Here is a 25,737-nt window from a genome sequence, read left to right on the forward strand (position 1 = left end):
ATGGACCAGTGTGATGTCTTGTGGGAGGCAGAAATGATCAAGGTCTCTGCGAACAAGATTATGACATAGGGCTGGAGAGTTGATATACCCCTGAGGTAGGACAGTGAAAGTATATTGCTGACCTTGCCAGCTGAAAGCAAACTGTTTCTGGTTGTCCTTACTAATAGCTATTGAGAAAAAAGCATTTGCCCGATCAATAGCTGCATAGCAGTTACCAGGGGATGTATTGATTTGCTCAAGCAATGATACTACATCTGGAACAGCAGCTGCAATTGGAGTTACCACCTGGTTGAGTTTACGATAATCCACTGTCATTCTCCAAGACCCATCTGTTTTCTGCACAGGCCAAATAGGAGAGTTGAACAGGGATGTGGTGGGAATCACCACCCCTGCATCTTTCAAGTCCTTAAGAGTGGCAGTAATCTCTGCAATCCCTCCAGGAATACGGTATTGCTTCTGATTTACTATTTTGCTTGGTAGGGGCAGTTCTAGTGGCTTCCTCTTGGCCTTTCCCACCATAATAGCCCTCACTGCACGAGTTAGAGAACCAACGTGGGGATTCTGCCAGTTGCTCAGTATGTCTATGCCAATTATACATTCCGGAACTGGGGAAATAACTACAGGATGGATCCGGGGGCCCACTAGACCCACTGTGAGACAGACCTGAGCTAAAACTCCATTGATCACCTGGCCTCCATAAGCCCCCACTCTGACTGGTGGTCCAGAGTGATGTTTTGGGTCCCCTGGAATTAATGTCACTTCTGAACCAGCGTCTAGTAATCCCCGAAATATCTGATCATTTCCTTTTCCCCAATGCACAGTTACCCTGGTAAAAGGCCGTCGGTCTCCTTGGGGAAGACTTAGAGGAAGGTTAACAGTATAAATTTGTGGCAGTGTAACAGGTTTCTCCCCCATAGGGACCTGGCCTCCCCTTCATTCAAGGGGCTCAGGGTCTGTAAACTGTTTCAAGTCTGGAAATTGATTAAGGGGCCGTGACTTTGTGTTTTTGTAATTCAGGTTAGACTTCTGTTCCCTTGACCTAGAACTCTTTTGTTTATACAGCTCCAACAAGAATTTAGTAGACTGTCCTTCTATTGTATTTCTAGGCACCCCATGATTTACTAGCCAATGCCACAAATCTCTGCATGTCATATAATTTTGATGCCTCCTTTGAGTTTGTTGTCTATTATAATAGCTGCGTCTCCCCTGTCTTTGGTGATTAAGTGCTGCCACCTGGCTTCTGCCAACTCGGGATCCTGTCATCCCCATTGTGTTTAAGGATTCCAGCTCAGTGACAGCAGTTCCTACAGTAATATCTGACCTACAGAGAAGTGCAACCACAGAGCTCTTGAGGGATGATGGTGCTAGTCTCACAAACTTATTTCTCACTGTTCTGGTAAAAGGTGCATCCTCTGGACATTCCTGGGGTGTAAAAGCAGGCTTTGCATGATAAATCCACTCTAACATTCCAATCTCTCTAAGCCTCTGGATCCCCTCTAAGCCTCTGGATCCCCTCATCTACATTATACCAGGGCAGTTCTGGCATTTCAACCTCAGGTAATGTTGGCCACCTTTTGATCCATGTTTCAACCAACCACCCAAACAAGCTGTTAACACCTTTTCTAACTGCTCGAGCTATAACATTGAATGCAGAATCTCTGCTTAGTGGGCCCATATCAATAAATTCAGCCTGATCCAGCCTTATATTCCTCCCACCATTATCCCACACTCTTAAAATCCATTGCCACACATATTCCCCTGATTTCTGTCTATATAAATTGGAAAACTCAAACAGTTCTTTTGGAATATAACGTACCTCCTCATGTGTGATACTTTGTACCTCACCTTTCGGGGCCTGTTGGGACTTTAGTCTAGTTATAGGTCTAGAAGAAATGAGGGGTGGTGGAGGTGGGTCATGAAAAGAATTAGAAATATCTTCCAAGCCATTTGCTTCAGGGCTTTCATTTGCAGTTTCATCTGGTGAAACAGGATTAATAACTCTAGGGCTAATCCCTTCAGGAGGAGGTTGGGTGGCCAATTCCTCAAGGCAGGCTGGAGGTGGGGCGGCTATGTCCTCAGGGCAGACTATTACAGGGTTATCTAGAGAAGCCTCAGCATGGTCTAGGGTTTCAACCTCACCCCCAACATCATTATCAATCCATATGTCACCATCCCATTTTTCAGGGTCCCACTCCTTTCCAATCAATGCCCTCACTTTAACGGCAGACACCATGCAAGACTGAGATTTCAGTTTACGTTGTAAAGTTGCTACTCTAACAATAAGATTCTGAGTCTGATTTTCAGAGATCTCAAGTCTACGGCTACAGGAAATAAGATTTTCCTTCAGGATACTCATAGAAACGTCTACATCTTTCAGACGGCGCTTAAGCTTCTTGTTTGAAGCCTTAAGCCCATCCCTTTCACCCTTTAATGTAGACAGTGTATCTAACAACAACCAACCAACATCTCTATAACTCTTATTTCCACAAAACTCTGTAAAGGTGTCAAAAACATTATCCCCCAGAGTCTGGCTTCGTACAAGTGGAGCATTAGGAGAATCAAATGATGATATTTTGACTATCTCCTTTGCCAACTCAGTCCACGGATTGGGAGTGTCATTCTGATTACGGGAATCAGAGTCCTTAGTGTCTCTGAGTCCAGTCAGAGTAGAAAACCATTCATAAAAACCCATTTTTAAGATTCTGTTCCTTAAGAACCACTCCTGGTACCAAGATGTATTAGTTAGGGTTCTCTAGAGAAACAGAATCAACAGGGAACACTTGCAAATATAAAATTTATGAAAGTGTCTCACGTGACTGTAGGAACGCAGAGTCCAAAATCCACAGGGCAGGCTGCGAGGCCGATGACTCCGATGGAGGGTCTGGATGAACTCAGCAGGAGAGGCTCACCAGCCAAAGCAGGAATGGAACCTGTCTCCTCTGAGTCCTCCTTAAAAAGCTTCCCATGATTACATTTAGCATCACTAATTGCAGAAGACACTCCCCTTTGGCTGATTACAAATGGAATCAGCTGTGGATATAGCTGACGTGATCATGACCTAATCCTATGAAATGTCCTCATTGCAACAGACAGGCCAGCGCTTGCCCAATCAGATGAACAGGTACCACAACTTGGCCAAGTTGACACCTGTCCCTAACCATGACACCACCTCTATAATCAAGATAAATATTTTAATGCAGTCTTTAAAAAGTCTAAATTAATACAAAAAGATCCAAGATGAAAAAGCTTCATCCAAATGTAAACACTGTTTCTCAGGAGTATCCTCCACCTCTCTGCCACAGCCCAGGTTTTCAGGTTCTTTGACATGAAAAAGAGGGAATTAATCAAGGCAGCCAGAGCCAGATCAGCAAAAGATCTTAAGAGATCATTTCGGATCATGGGAAGATGGAGTAGGAAGCTCCAGGAATCAGTCTCTCCACCAAACTAACTACTGAACTGGCAGGAGCTGTCTGAATCAACCATGTGAAACTCCAGAGTGCAGGGGAACACTCTGCAGCGTCCAAGGAGGAATGGGAAGAAGAGGATGATAAACTATGATCAAGACCCGTGAGCTTCACCCTTCCTGCAGCAGCTACCATTTCCCTTCCCCCAGCTTCCTGGCAGGCAGCAGCAGGGACTGGGATACTGGTTCCTGGCTCAGCTTGCTAGTGCCAGGGTGGGACATAAAACTAGTCCTCCAAACTCTGGGGCTGTGTGGTCTCTATCTTTGATAGCTCCCAAATTTCTATCTTTGATCAGCTACTTCAAATCATTGGGGGCTGGCTCAGAGAGCAGCTTCTGCTCCAACTCCCTGGGGCAAAGGCTGCAGAAGAATGTTGACGACATTGAAATGACAGAAAACAGTTAAAGGGCTGCATTAACTGGGCAAGTGCTAAGAAAACGCAGTATCAAAAGCCATAGAAATAGTTCCTCGTGCTTGCTGGCCCCACCCTTACCCCCTCCACAACTCAGGGTAGAACCAGCTTGCTTTCCCACTGTGGGTCCCTCACACTGTTCCAAATGGAGCAGAGTGGCCTCTGAGTACATACCAGGGTACATGTATTTCAGTGCCAATCTATTAGGTGGAAGCTGGAGAGACTAAGCCTGTGTCTCCTGAGAGCAGAGAAGTTGCCTGCAGACAGCTGGGACATACGAAAAACAATTAAGTCAAAGCCACCTGAAGCAAAGGACTACTTTGCTTGAAATATCTAAGACGAAGAGGAGGTCATTTCCAAGGAAGGAAAGGGGACCTTCATTTGAACTCCTGTAAGTGGTACTGGGGGAATTCCCAATGTCTTTAGCAAGCACGAGCCAGGAGAAGCAGGCTCCCCAGCTCCTGCTCCAGGCAGACTCAGATGAGACTGGGGACCCACTTGCCTTGGGATGACCTGCTTGATGGGAGGGTTAAGAAGCTCTGAAGGAGACCACCAGCCAAGCAGAGCCAATTCATAACGACTGTGAAAGGTGCTTATTGCCTTGGTTTGTTTTGATTAGCTCCTGACATTCAAGAAAATCTATCACATCACTAGGTGGATACAAACTTAAGGGACAGCCCAGGGACTAAATGCCAGAGTTAACTCTTCAAAATATTAAGATGTACAGTGTGCAAAAGATCGCAAGGTAAACAAAGAAGCAAGAAGTGTCAGCTCATGCAGAGAAGATAAAAATCCAGAACCACCAACAAAAAGGACCAAACTTTGGACTTACTAGACAGAGATTTTAACTTAATGATCCTCAATATGTAAAGGAGGGTGTGCCGGTTTGAATCTATTATGTATTCCAGAAAAGCCATGATTTATTTCTGATCCAATCAGTGGGGGCAGCAATTTCTTTTAACCCTGATTTAGTATTGTAGGGTGGAAACTTTTGAGGAGATTATCTACATGAAGATGAGGCATGCCCAAGTGTGGGTGTGACCTTTTGATTAGATGGAGATGTGACTCTGCCCATTCAGGGTAGGTCTTGATTAGTTTACTAGAGTCCTTTAAAAGAAGAGATATTTTGAAGAAATGGCAGAGCCAATGTAGATGCTTGGAGATTGAGACAGAAATAGCCTGGGTGCTAAGCAAGGACTCACAGAAATAGCCAGAACCTGAAGAGAAGGAATCTCTGGCCCTGTTAGATGCTAAACTAAGAGATGAAACCCAGAGTTTTGTCCCAGAGCAGCTACCTAAATGCCCACAGATGCTTATAGAGGAATCTACCAGCATCAGAAGCTGTAAGCATTGAACCAGAAACAAAGACCAGCAGACACCAGCCACATGCCTTCCAGACAGCATCAGTCTTTCTTGAGTAAAGGTAACATCTTTTGTTGGTGCCTTAATTTGGACACTTTTACTTCCTTAGAACTGTAAACTTGTAACTTTATTAAATTCCCTTTTAAAGCTGTTCCATTTCTGGTATATTACATTCTGGCAGCTTAAACTAATGTAAGGAATTTAAGGAGATAAAGGAAGACAGAAAGATAAAGGATGTGAGGAAGACAATGGGTGAATATGGGAATCTCCAGAGAAATACTCGAGTTTAAGAACATAATAAATAACTGAAATTAAAAATTTCCTAGACTGTTTCAACTGCAGATTGGAGGTGACAGGAAAAAGAATTGGTGAACCTCAAGACAACCAAAATTATTCAAGTTGAGAAGCAAAAAAGATAAAAATAAAAAAGAATAAACAGGGCTTAAGAGACCTGTGGGATACCATCAACTGAACCAATATACACATTATGCGAGTCCCAGAAGGAGAAAAGAGAAAAGGGTAAAAGGAATGCTCAAATAAATGAATTTTGGAAGTTTTCTGCCATTTACAAAAGATGTGAATATGCACACTGAAGAAATGCAATGAAGCCCAAACAGGATAAATTCAAAGAGAAGCACACCCAGACCACAGTAATCAAATCATCCAATTCTAAGAACAAAGACAGAGAGCTGAAAGCAGCAAGAGAAAAGCAGCAAGTTATATACAAGGTGTGATGATTGGGTTCAGGTGTCATCTTGGCCAGATGACGGTGCCCAGTTGGCTGGTCAGAGAAGCACTGGCCTTACTGTTGCCTCAAGGATATTTTGTGGCTGGTCGATAAACCAGAAGGCTGATTTATTAAACCAGTCAGTTGATTGTCATCTGTGACTGATTACATCTACAATCAACTAAGGGTGTGTTTGGCCTGCTGGGTCCCAGCTCTCAATTGCAGTTCTAGCCTTCCTGGAACAGGGATCTCTGTGGCCATTGTTTCAACATCATCTATTGGAGGTTTAAAACAAAAAAAGAAAAAAACACTCCCCGCTTTGGGCTATGGGAAAAGGTTTGCCAAAGAGCATCATCTGTTAGGCAAGCCAAGAATGTGCAGCTTAGGGGAGGTGAAAGAGATGGAGCTTTTTGGCATCTTTCCTGAGCCTTCCCCAAGAGCCATTTGGAACTGTTTTGCACCCCCTTCATGGGTTCTTGACCCTGTTTGATCAATTAAATATTGGCAATACTAACTGTTCTAGTTTGCTAAAGCTGCCAGAATGCAACACACCAGAGATGGATTGGCTTTTAATAAAGGGGGATTTATTTAGTTAAAAATGTATAGTTCTTCAGAGGAAAGCCAACTAACTTTCATGTGAGGTTCTCTCTTACACAGGAAGGCACAGAGCGATCTCTGCTGGCCTCTTCTCCCAGCTTCTGGGTTCCCACAACTTTCCCCAGCGTGATTCCTTTCTTTATCTCCAAAGCTCTGGGCTGAGCTGTGAGTGCTGAGATGAGGTATGCTGAGCTGCACACACATATATATGCACCTAAACAGGGTGCCCCAAAATACATGATGCAAACACTGGCAAAACTGGGGGAGTAATAGACATCTCTACAGTGACTGGAGACGTCAACACACCACTCTCATAAATAGAGCATCCAGACAGAGACTCTTTAGGGAAAAAGGGAACTAGAATAATATGACAAATTAACTAATATTAACATTATGCCCAAAATAGCATGGTATACATTCTTAAGTGCTCATGGATTATTCTTTAAGACAGACCACATGTTGAGTTACAAACAGGACTCGGTAAATTTTAAAAGATTGAGCAGCACCTTCTCCAGTCATAATGGAATGAAGTCGAAAATCAGTAACAAGTGGAGAACTGGAAAATTCACATAAATATGGATGTTAAATGACACTTTTAATCAATAGGTCAAAGAATAAATTGCAAGAGAAATCAGTAAATATCTCTAGATGAATGAAAAAGAGAACACAACATATGAAAACTTGTGGGATGCAGCTAAGGCTGTGCTGAGAGGGAAAATTATAGCCCTAAACAACTACACTAAAAAAGAAGAAAGAACTTTCTATGTATAGGATAGAAAGAGCTAAAAATCAAAGACCTAACTGCTCACCTGGAAGAACTAGAAAAAAGGATAGGATGGTAATCCCAAAGTGGAAGGAAAAAAGAAACAAAGATTAGAGCAGAAATAAATGAAGTTGAGAAGAAAAAAAAAAAAAGAGGCAGAATCAACAAAATCTAAAAGGTGTTTCTTTGAGATGATCAATAAAGTTTACAAACCCCTCAACTGACAAAGAAAAAAGGGAGAGAGAAGATGCAAATAAATAAAGTCAGAAACGAGAGGGGGAAGATTACTTCTGACCCCAAAGAAATATAAAAGATCATAAGAGGATACTATGAACAACTATATGCCAAATTAGACAACTTAAGTGAAATGGAAAATTTTCTAGAAACACATAAAGAACTTCCACTCAACAAACCAAACACAGGTAAAAATATTGAAGCTGTCATTAAAAACCTCCCAACAAAGGAAAGTCCAGGACCAGATGGCTTCACAGGTGTATTCTACCAATCATTCCAAAAAGCACTCAAACTATTCCAAAAAAATTGAAGTAGATGGAACTCTGCCTAACTCATCCTAAGAGGCCAGTGTTACCGTAATACAAAAGGCTGACAAAGACATTGCAAAAAAAGAAAGTTACAGACCAACTGTCTAATAAATACAGATGCAAAAATCCTTAACAAAATACATGCAAATTGAATCTCATGGCACATCAAAACAATTATACACCATGATCAACTGTATAATTTGATCCCAGGTATGCAAGAATGGTTCAACAGAAGAAAATTAATGTAAGACACCATATTAACAAATTGAAGTGGAGAAACCCCATGATCATCATGATTGATGCAAAAAGGGCATTTGACAAAATTCAGCATTCTTTCTTGATTAAAAACCCTTCAAACGATAGAATTGAAGGAAAACTCCCCCAACATGACAAAAGGAATATATGAAAAAAAACACACAGCTAACATCATACTCAATGGGCAAAGACTGAAAGCTTTCCCTATAAGATCAGGAAGAAGATAAGGATAACCACTGTCACTTCTGTTATTCAAATTGTGCTAGAAGTTCTAGTTTGAATAGTTAGGCAAGAAAAAGAAATAAAAGGCATCAAAATTGGAAATAAAACATCTAAATTGGAAAGGCAGAAGTAAAGCTTTCACTATTTGCAGATGACATGATCCTATACATAGAAAGTTCTGAACAATCGACAACAATGTTACTAGAACTAATAAACCAGTCCAGCAAAGTGGTGGGATACAAGATCGACAAGCAAAAGTCAGTAGTGTTTTTATACACTAGTGTCATGGTCAGGCTCATGTGTCAACTTGTCTAGTTGGTGGTACCAGTTTGTCTGGTTGGGCAAGTGCTGGCCTGTCTGTTCCTATGAGGACATTTCATAGAATTAAATCAAGGTCATGTCACTACATCCACAGCTGATTCCATTTGTAAGGGGAGTGTCTTCTGCAACAAGTGATGCTTAATCTAATCACTGGAAGCCTTTTAAGGAGGATTCAGAAGAGACAGGCTCTCCTGTGGAGATCATCCAGACCCTCCACTGGAGTCATCAGCTTCACAGTCTGCCCTATAGATTTCAGACTCTACGTTCCCATGGCTATGTGAGACACTTTTATAAATTTCATATTTACAGATATTTCCTGTTGATTCTGTTTCTCTAGAGAACCCTGATTAATACAACTAGTAATAAGCAACCTAATTAATAAACCAAGAAAAAATTCTACTTACAATAGCAATTAAAATAATCAAGCACCTAGGAATAAACATGATCAAGAATATAAATGACTTGTACATGGAAAACTATAAAACATTACTAAAAGAAATCAGGAAGACCCAAACAAATGGAAAGATATTCCATGTTCATGGATTGGAAGACTAAATGTTGGTTAAGCAGTGAATTCTACCCCAATTGATTTAAGGATTCAATGTAATACCAATCAAAACTCCAACAGCCTGCTTTGCAGAAAAGGAAAATCCAATTATCAAATTTATTTGAAAGGACAGGAGCACCAGTTAGCCAAAGACATCTTGGGGGTAAAAAAAAAAAAGAAGTAGGAATAATTCACGCTTCCTCACTTTAAAGTATATTACAAAGCTTCAGTGTCAAAACAGCATGCTATGAAGGGCTTGGGAGAGGTCCAAAATAGCGGCTTAGTGAAGTGTGGAATTTAGTTCATCCTCTAGAGCAGCTAGTAAATAGCCAGGAACAGTACAGAACAACTTCTGGGGCCACATCAGTGACCAGACACACAGCATACACCGGTCTGGACAAGCTGAACCAGCTGCAATTGCACCCAGAACCGTAAGTCCCTTGAGCCATGGAGACCAAAACCCCTCCCCCACAGGCTGGTTCCCAAAGGGGAAAGGAAAGAGACTATACTAACAGCAAGGGGCTGAGCCCAACCAAGCTCCAATTGTGGAATTAATTAGCAAATTCTGACTACTAAAAGTAGAGCCCTAGCTCAGCTGAACTTCAAGTAAAAGCTGAGGTTGCCCCAGAACAGAGGGGGCAGGGCTGATGGAAAAAGAAAACAAAAAACAGAGGTTTTTTCGATTGGACAGCACAAAATACCTGAAAGGATCTGGACCCTGAAGGAAAGAAGGGAGCACATAGGACCTAGAGATACATAGAGCAACGTGAAGCTTTGTACTATGCTTTAAAGTGAGGAAGTGTGAATTCTTCCTACTTCATTTTTTTTTTTTTTTTTACCTCCAAGGGATCCTCCTCTGAAAAGAATTTTTTTTTTCTTTTTCTTTTTGTAACTGTGTTCTACTGCTTGGCTGCTCTTTGGATACAACTACAAGACTTCTCAGGCTCCAGCTGTCTCAGGCAAGAGTGGAATTAAGCTTGTCTGAGAGGCAAAAAGGCTGGTCAGGTGACCAGGAAAGGGGTGGGGCCCAGCTCAGATGGAATCCCTCTCTCAAGGAATTCAGACCCAACCAAAGCAATTAAACCCAGGCAACAACATCTCCTCTGTCTCAATCATGCCCCAGGAGGGAGAGTCTGCTGAAGTTAAAGGTACCACATCACCTTATGCTGGTGGGACCCGCAGGCAGACAAGTGCCATGTACCAGGCAGGATAGGAATAACACAAAGTCCAGAGGCTTCATAGGAAGGTCTTTCAACCTGCTGGGTGTCACCCTCAGGAAAAACTGACACAGATAACTCTTTCCTCCTGAGATGAGGCCAGTTTGGTCTGGGAAAATGTGACTGGGGTCTATAATACCTAAGTAGACCCTCCTAAGGGAAAAGAGGGGGGCATACAGGCAGGGCAGGAAACAAGAACACAAGAACTGAAAAATTCTGATCTGTTAAGCAAAACCTAAGCTAGATGTCTAGAATAAGCTGAACTGAATGTCAAAGAGCAGATAGACAGCAAAGTCATCCAGCAAGAAAATCCTAGGTAAAAAAAAAAAAGTGAAAACAACCTCTAGGATAAACTAATTAAGGAAATTAAGTGCCTAGATGCCAGCAAAAAATAACAAATCATACTAGGAAAACTGAAGATATGGCCCAGTCAAAGGAACAAACCAACAATTGAAATGAGATACAGGAGTTGAAATAATTAATTCAGAATGTTCAAACAGACATGGAAAATCTCACCAAAAATCAAATCAGTGAATTGAGGGAGGATATAAAGAAGGCAAAGAATGAACAATAAGAAGAAATCGAAAGTCTGAAAAAACAAATCACAGAACTTATGGAAATTAAAGGGACAATAGAAGGGATGAAAAAAAACAATGTTTTTTTTTCTACAGTAGAAAAGGGGAAAGGAGGAGAAAAACTAATGGAGGAAATTATCACTGAACATTTCCCAACTCTTATGAAAGACTTAAAAATTACAGATCCAAGAAATGCAGCGCACCTCAAACAGAATAGATCCAAATAGACGTACTCCAAGACACTAACTAATCAGAATGTCAGATGTCAAAGAGAAAGAGAGAATCTTGAAAGCAGCAAGAGAAAAGCAATCCATCACATATGAGGGAAGTCAAATAAGACTATGTGCAGATTTCTCAGCAGAAACCATGGAGGCGAGAAGACAGTGGTATGATATATTTAAGATGCTAAAAGAGAAAAACCAAGAATTCTATATCCAGCAAAACTGTCTGTTCTAGTTTGCTAGCTGCCAGAATGCAACACACCAGAAATAGATTGGCTTTAATAAAAGGGGATTTATTTACTTAACATATAGTTCTTCAGAGGAAAGGCAGCTAACTTTCAACTGAGGTTCTTTCTTACATGGGAAGGCACAGGGCAATCTCTGATGGTCTTCTCTCCAGACCTCTGGGTACCAACAGCTTTCCCCGGGGTGATTACTTCCTGCATCTCCAAAGGCCTGGGTGAGCTGCGAGTGCTGAGATGAGGTATGCCGAGCTGCTTTTGCTGTCCTACATTGAGCTCTCTCATTTAAGCACCAGCCAATTAAATAAAACATCATTCATTGCAGCAAGCATACCTCTTAGCCTACTGCAGATATAATCAGGAACAGATGAGGTTCACATGCCTTGGCTCATGTCCAGAGCAATAGAACTAGGCACCCTCACCTAGCCAAGTTGACACCTGAATGTAACCACCACACTGTCCTTCAAAAATGAGGGGGAAATTAAAATATTTTTAGACAAAAAAATGACTGAAAGAACTGTGACCAAGAGACTGGGTCTACAAGAAATACTAAAGGGAGCACTAGAGGCAGATAGCAAAAGACAGGAGAGAGTGGTATGGAGAAGAGTGTAGAAGTGAAGACTATCAGTAAATGTAAAAAGAAGAAAAATTATATAAGACATATAAAATCCAAAAGGCAAAATGGTAGAAGAAAGTACTGCCTTACAGTAATAACATTAAACATGAATGGATTAAACTCCCTAATCAAAAGACATAGACTGGCAGAATGGAATAAAAACAGGACCCATCAATACGCTATCTACAGGAGATGCAACTTTCACCCAAGGATAAACATAGGTTGAAAGCAAAAGGTTGGGAAGAGATATTTCATGCAAACAAAAATCAGAAAAGACAGGAGTACCTATACTAATATCCACCAAATTAGACTCCAAATGTATAACAGTTAAAAGAGACAAAGAAAAACAGTATGTATTAATAAAAGGAACAATTCAACAAGAAGATATAACAATCATAAATATTTATGCACTGAGCCAGAGTGCTCCAAAATACATGAGGCAAGCACTGAAAAGAGAAATGGACACAGCTACCATAAAGTTGGAGACTTCAATTCCCCACTCTCATCAATGGACAGAACATCTAGACAAAGGATCAATAAAGAAACAGAGAATTTGACTAATATAATAAAAGAACTAGACTTAACAGATATTTATAGAACATTACACCTCACAACCACAGGATACACCTTTTTCTCAAGTGCTCATGGATCATTCTCAAGAATAGACCATATGCTGGGTCACAAAGCAAGCCTCTATAAATTTTAAAAGATTGAAATCATACAAAAAACTTTCTCAAATCATAAAGGAATGAAGTTGGAAATCAATAGTAGGCAGAGGGCCAGAAAATTCACCTACATATGGAGGCTTAACAACACACTCAAACAACAAGCAGGTCAAGGAAGAAATTACAAGAGAAATCAGTAAATATCTCCAGGAAAATGAAAATGAAAACACAACATATCAAAATTTATGGGATGCAGCAAAGGTAGTGCTATGACAGAAATTTATTGCCTTAAATGCCTATATCAAAACAGAAGAAATAGCAAAAAAAAAAAATGAGGAATTAACTGTCTACTTGGAAGAACTACAGAAAGAACAGTAAACTAACCTCGAAGCAAGCAAAAGGAAAGAAATAATGAAGATTAGAGCAGAAATAAATTGAAAGCATGAAAACAATCGAGAAAATAAACAAAACCAGAAGTTGGTTCTATGAGAAAATCAATAAGATTGATGGACCCTTAGCGAGGTTGACAAAAAGAGGAACAGAGAAGATGCAAATAAATAAAATCAGAAATGGAAGAGGAGACATAACCACTGACCCCACAGAAATAAAGGAGGTAATTAGGGGATACTATGAACAACTTTATGCTAATAAACTAGACAATGTAGATGAAATGGACAACTTCCTAGGAAGGCATGAACAACCAACATTGACTCGAGAAGAAATAGATGACCTCAACAAACCAATCACAAGTAAAGAAATTGAATTAGTCATTAAGAAGCTCCCCAAAAAGAAAAGTCCAGGACCAGATGGCTTCACATGTGAATTCTACCTAACATTCCAGAAAGAATTAGGACCATTCCTGCTCAAACTCTTCAAACAATTGAAGAGGAGGGAAGGCTACCTAACTCATTCTATGAGGCCAACATCACCCCCATACCAAAGCCAGACAAAGATATTACAAGAAAAGAAAATTACAGACCAATCTCTCTAATGAATATAGATGCAAAAATCCTCATCAAAATTCCTGCAAATCGAATCCAGCAGCACATTAAAAGAATTATACACCATGACCAAGTAGGATTCATCCCAGATATGCAAGGATGGCTCAACATAAGAAAATCAATTAATGTAATACACCATATCAACAAATCAAAGCAAAAAAACCCACATGATCATCTCAATTGATGCAGAAAAGGAATCTGACAAAATTCAACATCCTTTCTTGTTGAAAACACTTCAAAGGATAGGATTAGAAGGGAACTTTCTCAACATGATAAGGAAATATATGAAAACCCACAGCTAACATCATCCTCAATGCGGAAAAACTAAAAGCTTTCCCCCTAAGATCAGGAGCAAGACAAGGACCTCCACTGTTACCACTGTTATTCAACATTGTGTTGGAAGTTCTAGGCAGAGCAATTAGAGAAGAAAAATAATACAAGGCATCAAAATTGGAAAGGAAGAAGTAAAACTCTCACTGTTTGTAGATGATATGATACTATGTGTTAAAAACCCTGAAAAATCCACAGCAAAACTACTAGAATTAATAAATGAGTACAGCGAAGTGGCAGGTTATAAGGTCAACACTCAAAAACCTGTAGTGTTTCTATAAACTAGTAACGAGCAATTTGAGGGGGAAATAAAAAAAATTCCATTTACAATTACAACCAAAAGAATAAAATATTTAGGAATAAATTTAACTAAAAATACAAAAAAACTATACAAAGAAAACTACAAGAAATTGTTAAAAGAAATCACAGAAGACCTAAATAAATGGAAGGACATATCATGTTCATGGATTAGAAGACTAAATATAGTTAAGATGTGAATTCTACCTAAATTGATTCATAGATTCAATGCAATACCAATTAAAATCCCAAAAACTTTCTTTTCAGAAATAGAAAAACCAATAACCAAATTTATCTGGAAGGGCAGGGTGCTCCAAATAGCTAAAAATATCCTGAGAAAGAAAAATGAAGTCAGAGGTCTCACATTACCCGATTTTAAGGCGTATTACGAAGTTACAGTGGTCAAAACATCATGGTACTGGCATAAAGATAGATATACTAACCAATAGACTCAAATAGAATGTTCAGATATAGACCCTCTCATCTATGGAAAATTGATCTTTGATAAGCAGTCAAGCCAACTCACCTGGGACAGAACAGTCTCTTCAATAAATGGTGCCTGGAGAACTGGATATCCACATGCAAAAGAATGAAAGAGGATCCATATCTCACATCCTATACAAAAATTAACTCAAAATGGATCAAAGACCTAAACATTAGATCTAAGACCATAAAACTTTTAGAAGAAAATGTAGGGAAATACCTTTTAATCTTATAATAGGAGGTGGTTCCTAGACCTTACACCCAAAGCATGAGCATTCAAGAAAGAAATAGATAAGTGGGAACTCATTGAAATCAAACACTTTTGTGCATTAGAGAACTTTGTCAAGAAAATAGAAGATAGCCTACACAATGGGAGACAATATTTGGAAACGATATGTCAGATGAGGGTCCAGTATCCAGAATATATAAAGAGATTGTTCAACTTAACAACAAAAAGACAGGCAACTGAATTACAGAATGGGCAAAAGACATGAACAGACACTTCTCAGAAGAGGAAATACAAATGGCTAAAAGGCACATGAAAAGATGTTCAACCTCCCTGGCTATTAGGGAAATGCAAATCAGAACCACAATGAGATATCATCTCACACCCACCAGAATGGCCATTATCAATCAAACAGAAAATGACAAGTGCTGGAGAGGATGTGGAGAAAGAGGCACACTTATTCACTGTTGGTGGGAATGTCAAATGGTGCAACCACTGTAGAAGGCAGTTTGGCGGTTCCTCAAAAAGGTGAATATGGAATTGCCATATGACCCAGCAATATCATCACTACACATCTATTCAGAGGACATGAGGGCAAGGACACAAACAGACATTTGCACACCAATGTTTATAGCAGCATTATTTACAATTGCCAAGAGATGGAAACAGCCAAAATGTCCATCAACAGATGAGTGGCTAAACAAGCTGTGGTATATACATATGATGAAATATTACACAGCTGTAAGACAGGATAAAATCATGAAGCATGTAATGGTCCTTGACCATTTGTAATTCTCCTTTGAAAAAATGTATATTCAATTTTTCCCCGTTTTACAATTAGTTGATATGTTTTTATTGTTGAGTTATAAGATGTCTTTATGTTCTATATATTGAACCCTTATCAGATATATGGCTTTCAAATATTTTCTCTCATTGGACCTTGAGGAAATTATGCAGAGTGAGATTAGCCAGGAAAAAAAGGACAAATACTGTATGATCTCCTGGTATGAACTAACATTAACGAATGAACTTGGAGAATTTCAGTTAAGATCAGAGGCCATCAAGAGATAGAAATAGGGTAGATTTTAGGTCATTGGAGCTGAAGGGATACAGATTGTGCAACAGGACTGATTGCAAAAATTCCAAAATGGATAGCACATTACTACCTAATTGTAACACAAAAATATTAGTACACTGAATGAAGCTGAATGTGAGAATGAAAGAGGGAGGAAGGCTGGGGGCACAAGTGAAACCAGAAGGAAAGATAGGTGATAAAGATTGAGATGGTATAATCTAGGAATGCCTAGAGTGTACAATGATAGTGACTAAATGTACAAATTAAAAATGTTTGTTTCTGCAAAAAAAAAGTAATAATAATAACCAGCATGCTACTGGCATATTATACACATATTGATAAATGGAAAGGAATTGAGAGTTCAGAGGGCGGGGCCGGGGCCAGGCAGGAAGGCGAGATGGGCCGGGGCCTGGTGGAGGCCTGGACTTTGATGTAATAGACCCTCACATCAAAGGTCAATTGATTTTTGACAAGGCTGCCAAGTCCACTCAGCTGAGACAGAACGGTCTCTTTAGCAAATGGTGTTGAGGGAATTGGATATCCATATCCAAAAGAATGAAACAGAACCCCTATCTGATACCCTATATAAAAACTAACTCAAAATGGATCAGTAACCTAAATACAAGAGCCAGGATCATAAGACTCCTAGAAAAAAAATGTAGGAAGCATCTTCAAGATTTTGTGGTAGGCAGTGATTTCTTATACCTTACACCAAGGCACAAGCAATGAAAGAAGCAATAAGTGAGATCTCCTCACAACTGAATATTTTTGTGCTTCAAAGGACTTTCTCAAGAAAGTAAAATGGCAGCCTACTCAATGAGAGAAAATATTTGAAAGCCATATATCTGATAAGGGTTCAATATATAGAACATAAAGAAACCTTATAACTCAACAATAAGAACATATCAGCTAATTGTAAAATGGGGAAAAAATCGAATAGACATTTTTTTTCAAAGGAGAATTACAAATGGCCAAGACACATGATGTTGCTCAACATCACTGCTATTAGGGAAATGCAAATCACAACCACAATGAGGAGATATTTCACACCTACTGAAATGGCCACTATTAAAAAGACAGAAAACTACAAGTGTTGGAGAGAGTGTAGAGAAACAGGGACACTTATTCACTGCTGGTGGGAATGGAGAAGGGTACAGTCACTGTGCAAAACAGTTTGGCTGTTCTTCAGAAAGCTAAGTATAGAATTGCCATATGATCTGCCAATCCTACTACTCAATTGAAAGCAGGGATGTAAACAGACATTTGCACACCAATGTTCTCAGCGGCACTGTTCACAACTGCCAAAAGATGGAAGCAACCCAAGTGTCCATCAACTGGCAGACGGATAAACAAAATGTGGTATACACATGCAATGAAATATTACTGGAAGAAGAAATGAAGTCCTGATGCATGCGATAACATGGTTGAACCTTGAGGAGAGGACATTATGTTGTGTCAAATAAGCCAGACACAAAAGGACAAGTGATGTATCTCACTAATAAGATCTAATTAACTCATGGAGTTGATATCTAAAATATAGGTTGCCAGGAGATAGAATAAGGGTAAAGAAGGGGGCAGGGACCGATGCTTAATTTGTGCAGAATTTTTAATAAGGTGGATCGTAGATGTTTGGAAATGGATAGAAGTCATTGTAGCACATCAAGAGTGCAATTGACGGCACTAAATTGTGTGTGTGACCATAGTAGAAAGGGGAAGTTGAGGGCTTTGAATGTCACTAGAAGGAAAGCTAGAGAGTGAAACATGGGAATGTACAAAATAGTGGATCCTGCTGTGGATGATGAAGGTGGTTAATATTATGAATATAAGAACGTTCTTCCATGAACTAGAACAAATATATGCCACTATTACAAGGTGTTAATAGAGAAGTATATGGGGAAAAAAGGTTTATCTAATGCGAACTATGGACTACAGTTAACAGTAGCATTTCAGTATTCTCTCATCGATTGTAACAAAGGTACCATATCAAGACTAATAGGGGACATGTGGGTTATGGGGTTTTCCTTTTGGAGCAATGAAAAAATTTATTGTGGTGATGAATATACAACTCTGATTACACTGAGAACTGTGATTATACTGCACACATCAGATGAACTGTATGGTGTGTGAATAAAAGTGTTTTTTTAAAAAAATGAGAGATTAACATGTTCCCAGATTTTAAAAAAGAAAAAAGCTGAGGGATAGTGTCCCCACTACACCTGCCCTGCAACCAATGCTAAAGGAAATTCTTCAGACTGAAAGGAAAGGACACTAGACAGTAGGACCAAGCAGCATAAAGAAATAAAAATAACCATGAGCAATTATAAATGCCAGTACTATTGTATTATATTGTTAGTTAAGTAACCCCACTTCTCGTTTCATGCAGGTGCTAAAATGCAAATGCATAAAAAGTACGATAAATTGATGGGTTTGGACATACAACATTCAAAGATGATTTGTAATAATATTCAAAGACATGATTTGCAAAAAGTACCCAAAAAAGGTGGAGGAACAGAAGAATATAGGGACAGGGTATGTATATGCTATTGAAGATAAGTTGGCATCAAATCAAATATGATCATTATAGATTTTGAATGGTAAATTTTAACCCCATGTTTACTACAAAGAAAACGCATGAAAAAAATATATTAAAAAAAGAAACGAGGTTACAGCAGCTCTGAGTAGAAGAGGCCATTTTCCCTCTTTGAAGAGGTTTCAGGGAGTGAAAGGAAGAAAGAAAAAGGGCGCAGCGCCTCCCTACCGGGTTGGGGGGGGAAGGTTAGGCAGGCGGGGAGGTCGCTGAGGGCCCAAAAGAGTTGCTTTCCCTGTCGACCGCGGTCCAGCCCCAGGTTACAGTTCCTCTGAGTCATCTCATCAGTGCCTTCCATTCACCAAAAAAACATCTCTCTCTGTCAGTGCATCAGTCCCTCAAAACCAGGATGGAGATGCAGTTCCTGGGCACAAAGCTCCCAGCAGTGAGACTGTATTTAATTTAAGGGACCTTGGGTTGTCTGAATTAAAAATTGGACAGATTGATCAACTGGTAGACAATCTACTTCCTGGATTTTGTACAGGCAAAAAAAAAATTTATTCCCATTGGCGTACATCTTATGTCTCTGCAGTCCTTCTTTGAAAATAAATATGGGTCAAGATGGCGGCTTAACAATGTGCGCATTTTAGTTCGTCCTCCAGAACAACTACTAAATAATCAGAAACAGTACAGAACAGCCCCCGGAGCCACAACAGTGACCAGACACACAGCGTACCCCAGTCTGGACCAGGTGGACCGGCTGCGAGCACCCCCCCAGAACTGTGAGTTCCCAAAGCTGCGGCGGCAGATACCCCTCCCCAACAGGCCGCGTCCCAGGGGGGAAAGGAAAGGACTTTACCAGCAGCAGGGACTGGGCACAATCAAACACCAATTATGGAACTAATTAACAAATTCTGACTACTAAAAATAGGCCCCCAGCTTAGGTGAACCTGATCAAAGCAGATGTTGCTCATTTTTGCCCCAGTGCCAAGGGGGCAGGACTGACAGAAAGAGGGGGAAAAAAAGAGAAGGAAACAGAGGTTTTTGCGGCTGTGTATCTACAAAGACTTGACTGCCTCTGGATACAGCGCCAGGACTTTTCAGGCTGCAACTGCCCCAGGCATAGGCAGAAGTGAGCTCTTTGGGGGGCTTTTCTGGAGCCTGTGCCTTCCCCAGGGGAGGGGTGAAGCCACACCCAGGTGGAATCCCTCCATCAAGGAATTCAGATACCAGGGCTTGGTAATTTGAAGCCATTAAAAGCAGCCTACAACCTCTCCTCTGTCTCCACCACTCCCCCAGCAGGGAAAGTCTGCCAAAGTTAAAGGTACCGCATCATCTTATGCTGGTGGGACCTGCAGTCAGACAAGTGCCACATACTGGGCAGGATAAGAAAAACAGAGTCCAGAGACTTCACAGGAAAGTCTTTCAACCTCCTGGGTCTCACCCTCAGGGAAAACCGATGCAGGTGACTCTTTCCTTCTGATAGGAGGCCAGTTTGGTCTGGGAAAATCTGGCTGGGGTCAATAATATCTAAGTAGACCCTCCTAAGTGTGTGTGTGGGGGAAAGGCACCAAACAAGCAGGGCAAGGAACAAGAAAACAAGAACTGAAAAATTCTCCTCTGTTAAACAAAACTTAAGCTAAAGGTCCAGATAAAGCTGAATGGAATGTCAAAGAATAGATAGACAACAAATTCATCCAGCAAGAAAACCCTAGATAAAAGAAGTGAAAGCAATCTCCAGAATAAACTAATTAAGGTAATTAAATGCCTAGGCACCAGCAAAAAATAGCAAATCACACTAGGAAAATTGAAGATATGGCCCAGTCAAAGGAACAAACCAACAATTCAAATAACATACAGGAGCTGAAACAATTAATTCAGAATGTACGAACAGACATGGAAAACCTCATCAAAAACCAAATCAATGAATTGAAGGAGGATATAAAGAGGGCAAGGAAAGAACAAAAAGAAGAAACTGAAAGTCTGAAAAAACAAATCACAGAACTTATGGGAATGAAAGACACAGTAGAAGAGATGAAAAAAACAATGGAAACCTACAATGGTAGATTTCGAGAGACAGAACACAGGATTTCAAAACTGGAGGACGGAACATCTGAAATCTAAAAAGAAACAAACTATAAGGAAAAAATGCACAAATATGAGCAGGGACTCAGGGAAATGAAAGACAATATGAAGCACACGAATATACGTGTTGTGGATATCCCAGAAGGAGAAGAGAAGGGAAAAGGAGGAGAAAAACAAATGGAGGAAATTATCACTGAAAATTTCCCAACTCTTATGAAAGACTTAAAATTATAGATCCAAGAAGTGCAGCATACCCCAAAGAGAATAGATCCAAATAGACATACTCCAAGACATTTAATAATCAGAATGTCAGAGTCAAAGAGAAAGAGAGGATCTTGAAAGCAGCAAGAGAAAAGCAATCCATCACACACAAGGGAAGCCCAATAAGACTATGCACAGATCTCTCAGCAGAAACCATGGAGGCGAGAAGACAGTGGGATAATATATTTAAATTATTAAAAGAGAAAAACTGCCAACCAAGAATTCTATATCCAGCAAAATTGTCCTTCAAAAATGAGGGAGAAATTAAAACATTTTCAGACAAAAAATCACTGAGAGAATTTGTGACCAAGAGACCAGCTCTGCAAGAAATACTAAAGGGAACACTAGAGACAGATACGAAGACAGAAGAGAGAGGTGTGGAGAAGAGTGTAGAGAGGAAGACTATGAGTAAAGGTAAAAAGAAGGAAAATTAGATATGACATATAAAATCCAGAAGGCAAAATAGTAGAAGAAAGTACTACCCATGCAGTAATAACACTGAATGTTAATGGATTAAACCCTCCAATCTAAAGACATAGTCTGGCAGGATGGATTAAAAAACAGGACCCATCTATATGCTGTCTCTACTCAAAGGACATGAGGCCAAGGACACAAGTGGACATTTACACACCAATGTTTATAGCAGCATTATTAACAATTACCAAGAGATGGAAACAGACAAAATGTCCATCAACAGAGAGTCGGCTAAACAGACTGTGACATTTACATAAGATGGAATATTATGCAGCTGTAAGACAGAATAAAGTTATGAAGTATGTAACAACATGAATGGACCTTAAGGATATTATGCTGAGTGTGATTAGCCAGAAACAAAAGGACAAATACTATATGATCTCACTGATATGAACTGACATTAGTGAATAAATTTGGAATATTTCCTTGGTAACAGAGACCATCAGGAGATAGAGATAGGGTAAGATATTGGGTAATTGGAGCTGGAGGGATACAGATTGTGCAACAGGACTGAATATAAAAACTCAGAAATGGACAGCACAATATTACCTAACTGTAATACAACTATGTTAAAACACTGAATGAAGCTGCATATGAGAATGATAGAGGGAGGAGGGCTGGGGCATAAATGAAATCACAAAGAAAGATAGACAATAAAGATTGAGATGGTGTAATCTAGGAATGCCTAGAGTGTATAATGATAGTGACTAAATGTACAAATTTAAAAAATGTTTTTGCATGAGGAAGAACAAAAGAATGTCATTACTGCAGTGTGCTAATAGATAGTACTTAATATTTTAAAGTTGCAACTAATGTGTGAGACTAAAGCAAAAAATGTTTATTTGGTACAAATCTATACTTTGACTAGTGCATCTCCTAGTATAACTTATGTAGATAGTTGATTGAACACCTTAAGTACATTGAACTTTGTATAGGACACGAGATTTTGTTGGCTTGTCCAGGTGATGTCCTGATGAATCCCAGAGTGATCTGATCAGTGAGTGGAAAAGTATTTGCAAAGTCCCCTTTGGGGAATGGTGAGAACGGGGGAAACCTCAACTTCCCCAAGTTCTTGATGTTCTCGCAAGCAGTGTGGACAACCAAAGCTATAGGCTGGGCCTCCAGTCTTGGGGTTTGTTCATATGAAACTTAACCCCACAAGGGAGGTCAAGCCTACTTAAAATTAAGCCTAAGGGTCACCCCCAAGAGAACCTCTTTCGTTGCTCAGATGTGGCCTCTCTCTCCAGCCAACACAGAAAACAGACTCACCACCCTCCCCATGTCTACGTGGGACATGACTACCAGGGGTGTGGATCTTTCTGGCAGCGTGGGACAGAAATCCCAAAATGAGCTGAGACTCAGCATCAAGGGACTGAGAAAACCTTCTTGACCAAAAGGGGGAAGAGTGAAATGAGACAAAGTGTCAATGGCTGAGAGATTCCAAACAGAGTCAAGAGGTTATCCTGGAGGTTATTCTTATGCATTAAGTAGATATCACCTTGTTATCCAAGAGGAAATGGAGAGGCTGGAGGGAACTGCCTGAAAATGTAGAGCTGTGTTCCAGTAGCCATGTTTCTTGATGATGATTGTATAATGATATAGCTTTCACAATGTGACTGTGTGATTATGAAAACCTTGCGTCTGATGCTCCTTTTATCTACCTTGTCAACAGATGAGAGGAACATATGGAATAAAAATAAATAATAGGGGGAACAAATGTTAAAATAGATTTAGTTTGAAATGCTAGTGATCAATGAAAGGGATCAGTAAGGGGTATGGCCTGTACAATTTTTTTTTTCTGTTTTTTATATTTTTCTGTTGTTTTTTTATTTCTTTTTCTGAATTGATGCTAATGTTCTGGAAAATGATCATGATGATGAATATGCAACTATGTGATGATATGTGAATTGCTGAGTGTATGTGTTGGGAATGTTTGTGTTTCTTGTAATTTTTTTTAAATAATAAAAAATTAAAAATAAATAAATAAATATGGTTACTTAGATATATTTAGTTCTTTACGTTCCTCTTGCTTGTACAGAGAACATCCAAGAACCCTTCAAGAACTTGTTCAGATCTTCAGTGTTTGCCAGTTTTCATACAGTCTTGGGGTTTTAAAACTTTGAAATCAAGGGCACGGCGTCTACTGTCCACCTCTGAAAGATCAGCAGAAACACAGCATATAGTGCCATCTTTTGTGAAGGGGTTTCTGTTGTGGGACAGGGGCTCTGATGCTGAGAGTTTGGACAAACTCATGAAAACCAAAAACATACCTGAAGCTCACTAAGATGCATTTAAAACTAGTTCTGCAGAGGGTTTTCTGAAAGCACACGTCCTAACACAAAAAACCAGTGATTCTCTAAGGCAAATATCTGTTTCTTCGTGTTCTGCTGCTGCTTGGCATTTACGGATTCTTAAAAAAAAAACACATTTGTATCTGGCCGCTTCCGGACAACAACACGACTTAATTCTGCAGTAGATCCTGTCTAGATGAAAAATGTCACCTTTGAACATGTTAAAGGAGTAGAGGAAGCTAAACAAGAATTACAGGAAATTGTTGAATTCTTGAAAAATCCACAAAAATTTACTGTGCTTGGAGGTAAACTTCCAAAAGGAACTCTTCTAGTTGGACCACTAGGCACAGGAAAGACACTTCTTGCCTGAGCTGTGGCTGGAAAAGCTGATGTTCCTTTTGATTATGCTTCTGGATCAGAATTTGATGAGATGTTTGTGGGTGTCAGAGCCAGCTGCATCAGGAATCTTTTTAGGGACGCAAAAGCAAATGCACCTTATGTTAGATTTATTGATGAATTAGATTCTGTTGGTGGGAAAAGAATTGACTCTTCAATGCATCCATATTCAAGGCAGAATATAAATCAACTACTTGCTGAAATGGATGGCTTCAAACCAAATGAAGGAGTTATCATCATAGGAGTCACAAATTTCCCAGAGGCATTAGATAATGCCTTAATTTGTCCTCATCGTTTTGATATGCAAGTTACAGTTCCAAGGCCAGATGTGAAGTTCGAACTGAAATTTTGAAATGGTATCTCAATAAAATAAAGCATGATCAGTCTGTGGATCCAGAAATAACAGCTTGGGGTACTGTTGGCTTTTCTGGAGCAGAGTTAGAGAATCTTGTGAACCAAACTGCATTAAAGGCAGCTGTTGATGGAAAAGAAATGGTTGCCATGAAGGAACTTGAGTTTTCCAAAGATAAAATTCTAATGGGGTCTGAACATAGAAGTGTGGAAATTGATAACAAAAACAAAACCATCACAGCATATCATGAATCTGGACATGCTATTATTGTATATTGCACTAAAGATGCAATGCCTATCAACAAAACTACAATTATGCCACGGGGTGAACAATGGGACATGTGTCCCTGTTGCCTGAAAATGACAGGTGGAATGAAACTACAGTCCAGCTACTTGCACAAATGGATGTTAGTATGGGAGGAAGAGTAGTAGAGGAGCTTTTATTTGGAACTGACCATATTACAACAGGCGTTCCCAGTGATTTTGATAATGCAACTAAAATTGCAAAACACATTTACCAAATTTGGAATGAGTGAAAAGCTTGGTGTTATGATCTACGATGAACCAGGAAAACTGAGTCCCGAAACTCAATCTGCTATTGAACAAGAAATAAGAATCCTTCTAAGGGACTCATGAAAGAGCAAACCATATCTTGAAGACTCGTGCAAAAGAGCATCAGTATCTAGCAGAAACTTTATTAACCTATGAGACTTTGGATGCCAAAGAGATTCAAATTGTTCTTGAGGGGAAGAACTTGAAAGTAAGATGATAACTCTCTTGATATAAATATGTAGCTGGTTTTATTGCAAATATATAAGTAGCATCCCAGTAGTCTTCTTATGCAATGCTTCCCTGACCCTCCTTGACTTGGTATAATTCGAGGGTGTGAAACACTGTCAATCTTGGTCACATTTATCTAATTCTGGTTATTCTCATTATGACATCTAGTGTAAATTAACAGCACATAGCAAATATATTTTTTGGTGGGTTTGTAAGGCAGTGTAGCCACTGTGGAAATCAGTTTGGTTTGGTGGTTCCTCAAAAAGTTTAATGTAGAAATACCATATAATCTGGTAATAATCACTTCTTAGTATATACCCCAAAGAACTGAAAGCAGGGACTTGAACAGATATGTGTACACCCGTGTTCATAACATGGCAATATTATTCACAGTTGCCAGAAGATGGAAGAAC

General features: G+C 39.7%; 1 pseudogene; it reads left to right on the forward strand.

Annotated features, from left to right (window-relative positions):
- The first annotated feature begins 16,556 nt into the window (after positions 1–16,556).
- LOC143686657 (ATP-dependent zinc metalloprotease YME1L1-like) lies at positions 16,557–25,313 on the forward strand (annotated as a pseudogene).
- Positions 25,314–25,737: the final 424 nt, after the last annotated feature.

Source organism: Tamandua tetradactyla, chromosome 6 (genome assembly GCF_023851605.1).
Source record: "Tamandua tetradactyla isolate mTamTet1 chromosome 6, mTamTet1.pri, whole genome shotgun sequence".
In the NCBI taxonomy this organism is placed as follows: domain Eukaryota; kingdom Metazoa; phylum Chordata; class Mammalia; order Pilosa; family Myrmecophagidae; genus Tamandua; species Tamandua tetradactyla.